This window comes from Rousettus aegyptiacus, unplaced genomic scaffold (assembly GCF_014176215.1).
Source record: "Rousettus aegyptiacus isolate mRouAeg1 unplaced genomic scaffold, mRouAeg1.p scaffold_m13_p_16, whole genome shotgun sequence".
NCBI classification, from domain to species: domain Eukaryota; kingdom Metazoa; phylum Chordata; class Mammalia; order Chiroptera; family Pteropodidae; genus Rousettus; species Rousettus aegyptiacus.
In genome coordinates this window covers 34,517,565-34,524,959 of record NW_023416291.1, presented here as the reverse complement: position 1 = coordinate 34,524,959, position 7,395 = coordinate 34,517,565, and positions in this window count along the sequence as shown.

Genomic DNA, 7,395 nt, shown 5'->3' with positions numbered 1-7,395 from the left:
GCCTTTGGATTCAAACTGCAATTCTTCCTGGGTCTCCAGCCGGCCGGACTACCTTGTAGATTTTGTACTCGCTAGTCTCCACCTTCATGGGGCCAAATTCTCAAAATAAATCTCTTTTTCCCCATATGTGCCTCATATTTTCCTATTCTTCTGGAGAACCCTGACTAATAAACATGCCAAGCACCCAAACCTATCCTACCACAGGACCTTTGCATCTGCCATTACCTGTTGTCAGAATGCTCCTTACTATCTCCCATCTTTTCTTTATTTTTCTTTTTATAATTTTCATTTTAAAATTACAGTTTGCATACAATATTACATTAGTTTCAGGCGTATGACATAATAATTAGACATTTATATAACAAAATGATCACCCTGATAAATCTAATACCCATCTGACACCATACATAGTTATTGCAATATCGACTATATTCCTATGCTATACTTTACATCCCCATGACTATTTTGTAGTTACCAATTTATATTTCTTAATCCCTTCCCCTTTTTCACCCACTTCCCAACCCCCCTTCTCATCTGGCAACCACCAAAATGTTCTCTGTACCTATGAGTTTGTTTCTGTTTGTTGGTTTTGTTCTTTAGGTTCTACGTGTAAGTGAAATCATTGCATTTGTCTTTTTCTACCTGAAATATTCCATTCAGCACAACACCCTCCAGATCCTTTCATGTTATTACAGGTAGCGAGATTACATTCATTTTTATTCCAATATATATATTGGAATATTAATCATTCCTCCTCTTTAATCATTCATCCATTGATGGACACTTAGGTTGTCTTCATGTTGTGGCTATTGTAAATAATGCTACAATGAATATATGGATGCACATGTTTTTTCAAAATGGTATTTTGAGTTTCTTCAGATAAATACCCAGAAGTGGGATTACTGGGTCCTTCTTTGCCTCTTGTCATAGCCTCTATTTTAAAGTCTAATTTGTCCAGTATAAGTATTGCTACCCCAACTTCGTTTGTTTTTACTTTCATGAAATACTTTTTTCCATCTCTTTACTTTCAGTCTCTGTGTGTCTTTTGATCTGAAGTAAGTCTCTTGTTGGCAGTATATGTCAGGGTCTTCTGTTCTTATCCATTCAGCTACCCTATGTCTTTTGATCAAAGCATTTAATCCATTTACTTTTAAAGTAATTATTGATAGAAGTGTAGTTATTGCCATTTTATTGTTCATATTTTTTAATCTTTTTTTTTTAACTTCGTTTTTTTAAAGAAGTCCCTCTAACATTTCTTATAATACTTGATGGTGATGAACTCTTTTACCTTTTTCTTGTCTAGGAGGCTCTTTATCTGTCCTTTGATTCTTAATGATAGCCTTGCTGAGTAGAATAACATTGGTAGTAGGTTCTTGCTTTTCATCGCTTTCAATATTTCATGACAATCCCTCCTGGCCTGCAAAGTTTCTGTTGAGAAATCAGCTGACAGTCTTATGGGAGCTCTGTTACAGGGAACTAGATACTTTTTGCTTGCTGCTTTTAAGATTTTCTCTTTGGAATTTTAATTACCATGTGTCTTGGTGTGAGTCTGTTTGGATTCATCTTGTTTGGGACTCTGTGCTTCCTGAGCTTGAATGTCTATTTCCTTCACCAGGTTAGGGAAGTTTTCTGTCATTATTTCTTCAAATAAGTTTTCGATCCCTTGCCCTCTCTTTTTTCCTTCTGATACTTCTGTGATGCAAATATTGTTACACTTGATGTTGTCCCAGAAGTCCCTAATACTATTCTCTTTTTTTTTGGATTCTTTTTCTTGTTGCTGTTCTGACTGGATGTTTTATGCTACTTTACCTTCTAAATTTCTGATTTGATCCTCTATCTCATCCAATCTGTTGATTTCTGCTAATCTTCATTTCAGTTATTATATTCTTTATTTCTGATGGTTCTTTTTAATGTTTTCTATTTCCATCTTTATGTTTTCTTTCTCTTTGTTAAAGTTCTCACTGAGTTCATCTATTCTTCCCCCGAGTTCATTAAATAGTCTTATAACCAGTGTTTTGAACTCTACATCTGATAGATTGCTTGTCTCCATTTTGTTTAGTTCTTTTCCTGGAGTTCTTTGTTCTGTTCTTTCACTTGGGACATGTCTCTTTATCTCCCCATTTTGTCTGCCTCCCTGTGTTTGTAGGGCTGCTATGTTTCTCAGTCTTAGTAGAGTAGCTTTATGTAGTAGGTGTCCTGTCGGGCCCACTGATGCAGTCTTCCTGGTCATCTGAGCCAGGTGCTCCAGGCGTGTCCCTTGTGTAGGTTGTGTGTGCTGTTTCGTTGTAGTTGATCCTTGGTTGCTGTTTGCACGTAAATGGGAGGGATCGACCTTCAGGCTGATTTGTTGTGAGGACTGGATGGTGAACAGCTGACCCAATGGAGCAGAGTGTCAGAGCCCAATTGGGAAAATGAGGCACAGAGCCACACAGTCCCTCATTTGAGGTTGTCGAGTGTGTGTGGGCCAGAGGTGGAATTCAAACCCAGGTTTCCTGTCTCACAGACCTGGGTGGTCCACCTACTCTCTCCTGTTTCTGGTGGAACTAGTATTTGAATAACACCGCGTTCGATGGAGACAAGAGCGAGGGCATTCTGGGTGGAGGCACAACAAGGGTAAAAGTGTGGAGTCTGGATCGAGGGAAACCAAGATGCAGGAAGTGGGTAAAAGCAGCAGCCAGTGCAAATCAGGCCCTTCCTCCCTGCCAGAGGCTGCTCTAACCACACTTAGGCAGAAATTATTATTATCTCCATTCTACAAAAAGGGAAACTAAGGCCCAGAAAAACAATGTGAAGGGCTCAGAGGCAGTGTGCAGAGTCCTGTCCCCAGTGTCTGGGTCTCCAGCTGGGAAGGGGTGGGTCCTAGCTTTTGCCTTCTTTGGCCCCCCACCTAGGCCCCAAGACAGGAAGACAGTGGCCAGGACAGCCCAGCCAGAGGGTGGGGGAGGGGCCAGAGCAACCACAGACAGGATTTCTCAGAATTTACAGTATGATGGGGGAGGGGAGGCTTGGGCTGCCCCAAGACCTGCACAGCAATAGAGAAAGATAGGGCGATAGAGACCCCAGTTCGGAAGTTAGTCCCCACACCCCTAGGATTACGAGGGGACTCTGCCGTCTTCAACCCTCCACCACCTCTTTGAGCCTTTAGCCCCTGTAACAGAGTGTGGGGAGCCACATCTGGGGAGACCAGAGGGAATCCTTGCACACCTAGGCTTTGGCACATGTATGTATGTGTGTGCTTCATGTCCCTACTCAGGCCCCAAGTACATGTGCATACATGCATGTACCTGTCACATGTGCGCATGCGCACATGGGCGGGAGTTTGTGTGTGTTTGCAGGCCCGGCAATTTCGCCCCCAGGCACCCCCATCTTCTGAAGGTCATGTCTCCAGGCTAGGACCCAACAAGGGCCCATCTCCTTCTACAGCTCCTCTGCACTCTGTGCCCGGTTCCTTGATCTCTTCCTATCTGTCTCTCAGATGCCCGTTCTGTGCACAGCAGACTCACTGGCATTTTCTTTTAATTGATGTGAAATTCACACAACATAAAATTAACATTTTAAAAATAAACAATTCAGTGGTAGTTAGTGCATTTCACACCAAAAGGAAATCTGGGACTCATTAAGCAGTCATCCCTTCTCCTCCCACAACTACCAACCTGCTCTCTGTCCCTATGAATTTGTCTATTCTGAATATTTTGCAGAAGTGGAATCATGCAACACATGGCCTTTTGTGACTGGCTTCTTTTACTTATGTTTTCCAGGTCCCAGGTCAAATGTTACCTCCTCTGAGAACTTTTCCTGGCCTCCCCTGGCCCTGAATGCTCTAGCTTCCTGCTCATAAGTTCATGGCCTTCAGTAGCACCTGACATAATCCTCACCATCTATGCGTCCATTTGATGGTCGTCCATCGCCTTCTCAAAGCATAGGCACAGAAGGGCAAAGAATTTGATTTTGTTCTCTCAGAAAGTTGTGAATAAATGAATGAAAGAATGAATGAAGGACTCATGTGACACCCTCCTTTTTCCTTATCTCTCTCTCTGTCCCATCATGTGGCCCTTGGTTCTTGTCAAACCTAGCATGCAACTCGACAGTATCACACACCTACTATGTGACAGGTCTTATCCCAAACACTGGGTTTCCTGCAGTGGACTTGAAGGACAAACTTTCTGTCCAATGGCATCTTCATCCTAGAAGTGGAGACAGACCATCAAACCTAGTGAAACAGGATTTAACTGCAGTCGAAGTTGTTATAAGGAGGCTCAACTGCTCATATCAAACTCATTTATTCATTAAACAACTATTGCAAGACTGATTTAAAAAAATAGAAGTATTTTAGAGTGGCATTTAAAGCCTTAAGTGAGGAAGTAACATTTAAGCCAAGACCTGAAGATGGGAAAGGAGTCATTTAAAGGCTGAGGATAGGTTCGCATGGCGATAGATGAGTACTATAATTAGTGGGATGATCGCTTTGTAGGGTATAAACATGTCAAATCACTATATTGTATACCCGAAACTAATATAACATCTAATATTGTATACCAACTATACTTAAATAGAAAGTAAATTGGAAATAATAAAAATAAAATAAAAAATAAAGGTTGAAGAAAATCACTGTAACGGAGGGAATAGCAAGCATGAAGACTTGAGGCAGAAAAGGAATTCAAGCAGGAGAAAGTTGGCTGTGATGCCAGTGCAGTGACATGGGGGCAAGCGGCCTGTTCGCCACCAGCTGCACAGTGTTAGGCCAGATATGTAGCTACTCCGAGCCTCAGTCGCCCCATCCGTTAATGAGAATAGTAATAATGAAGCCTTTCGCAGAGGGTGAAACAACATCCAAGGCACAGACACTGGCCTAGACCAGGTGGCTGAGAAATGAGCCCACTTATCCTACGTGAAATGCCCTCGGTGGTCACAGTAATTGTGGGGCAAGTGTAACCCTCTACTTCTTTCTCACCCCCGTAGTGTTTCGTGGCCATCCTTCTTACCATCACCAGCTAGCGCCTCCTTATTTCCAGCTTATCTCCAACTCTTCCTGTTTTGCTGAGCCCACCCTCCCATGCTTGTTCAAAACGGTTATTTAGTGGAAGGTGGTTTTATCCCTTCCATGATTGTGCCTCATGGGGCAGCTTTACTTATTCTTCTTTTCATACTTCAGAAAGAATCAGAAACAGAGATGGGATGAACATTTTGGGTCAGAGTGCAAGGGGTGTGTGGGTTTCCTGTAGGAAGGTGAGTTCCAGTGACACTGTGATCAGTCACCCCCTTTCTCATATGATGAGCCACTCTCCTGTGCTTGTGTGGTGGGTTTATTTATTTTTCACTCAGCCTCACACACCACCACAGGATGGAGTGGGGGTGGGAGGAGGGGCAGTTATAGCAGAAATATGTTCAGAAACTCCCCAACACCTCAGTCTCACAGAGAGGAAGACAGAGTCCTCACCTCAACCCGCAGGCCTTGCATGACCTGCCCTTGTCACCTCCCTGTCTTCTCCTTCTCTCTATCACCCCCTTCCTCACTTTGGTCCTGCCAGAGGGGCCTCCTCCATGTTTCTCCAACTCACCAGGCACAGTCCTGCCTTAGGACCTTTGCACGGACTGTTTTCTTTGCCTAACAAATGCTCTTCCTGAGGTGGAAAAAAGTGGCATAGATGATAGAGGCTCTGTTCATTCCTCTGGCAACCAAACCAAGGTAGGGACAGAAACGAGGAGCAAACAGCAAGTAAAAATTACCTGGGATCTAGATGAACAAGCTATATAACTAGGGAGAAATCTAAGAAATCACCCTGCAATGGCAGAAGGTAGGATGGGGTGAAGACACGAGGCTATCCAGTTCCAAGTGGCTGAGTAGAACAGAGGCCATAGGAGTGGCAGCTGGCAGCTGCAGATACTTCTTAAAGGGGCCATGTCCTCCAGCAGACATTCGTGGTGATGAACCTGCTTGCTCTGAGCACCAGTGCTGGTTCGGCTGCGAAAAGACTTACAGGGGGTCACTGAGTTGATGAAGTGAGGGCCCAGGGGAGACTTGCTCTGTACAGAAGTGCCAGCAGTATTCATTCTTCCTTGTTGAGCCCTACCTACCTCCCAGTGCTCAGACTCAGTGCCTCATAGTGGAGACGTCATCGAACTGGATGCCAGAGGATTCTCTGAAACTCTGCCTCTTCCAACTTGCGGCCCCATCCAAGTCACATCCAGATGTATCCTTGGCAAGTCAGATGCTCCTTGCTGAGCAGTGCCAAGATTTACACTGGTGGCAGCTGACCTTGGTTTCTGGTATGGCAACTGTAAGCAGAGCACCTGGAGGGGCACAGGCCTGAGCTAAAATTGGCTTATAGCTGAGTCCCTCTCAGGACTGTGCCACAAATCCACATTAATAAGACCAGGAAACTTAGGAGCTTTGCTTAGTACATAGAAACAGACTTATAAAGGCAGCCAAAATGGGAATACAAAGAAACGGACACCATGTGAGAGAACAGAACAAAGATTCAGATATAATGGAATCAAGTAATCTAACAGCTATAGAGTTTAAAACACTGGTTATAAAGATGTTCAATGAATTTATGGAAAGTGTAGATGAATTCAGTGAGAACTTCAATAAAGAGATAAAAAACATAAGAATGGAAATGGAAATTATAAAAGAGAACCAGTCAGAAATGAAGAACACATTATCTGAGATAAAGAGTATATTAAGTAGAATAAACAAAGTGAATAAAGAAGAGGATCAAACGACCTATATAGAGGATGGGAAAACCAAGGACATTCAATCAAAATAGCAAAAAAAAAAAAAAAAAAAAAAAAAAAAAAAAAAGCCAAGGACTATAATAATAATAATAATTTAAGGAGCATATGGGACACTATTTAAAGTAAAAATATTTGTGTCATAGGGGTACCTGAAGGAAAAAAAAGATGTTGAAGAGCTATTTGAAGACATAATGTTGGAAAACTTCCATACCCTGATTAAAGAAATAGACATAAAACCCCAGGAAGCTCAGAGAATCCTCAAAACCAGGAACCCCAAGAGGCCCACACTAAGACACATCATAATTAAAATGCCAAAAGTTAAGTAAGCAAAATAAGCCAGACAGAAAAAGCTGAAAATCACATGATATCACTTATATGTGAGCTATAAACCTAAAAGCAACAAATGAACAGGACTAACAAACAGAGACTCATGGACATAGACTATAGACTAGTGGTTACCAGAGGGTAGAGGTAGGGGGTAGGGAGAAGGTAGACAGGGTAAAAGGGGTTAAATATGTGGTGACAGAAAGAAGTCTAACTATGGGAGGTGAATACACAGTGTAAATATATACATGCCTTACTGTTAAAGTGTACAGCTGAAACTTATTGGATTTTGTTAACCAATGTCACTATAAAAAATAAAACAAAATGAAATGAAAT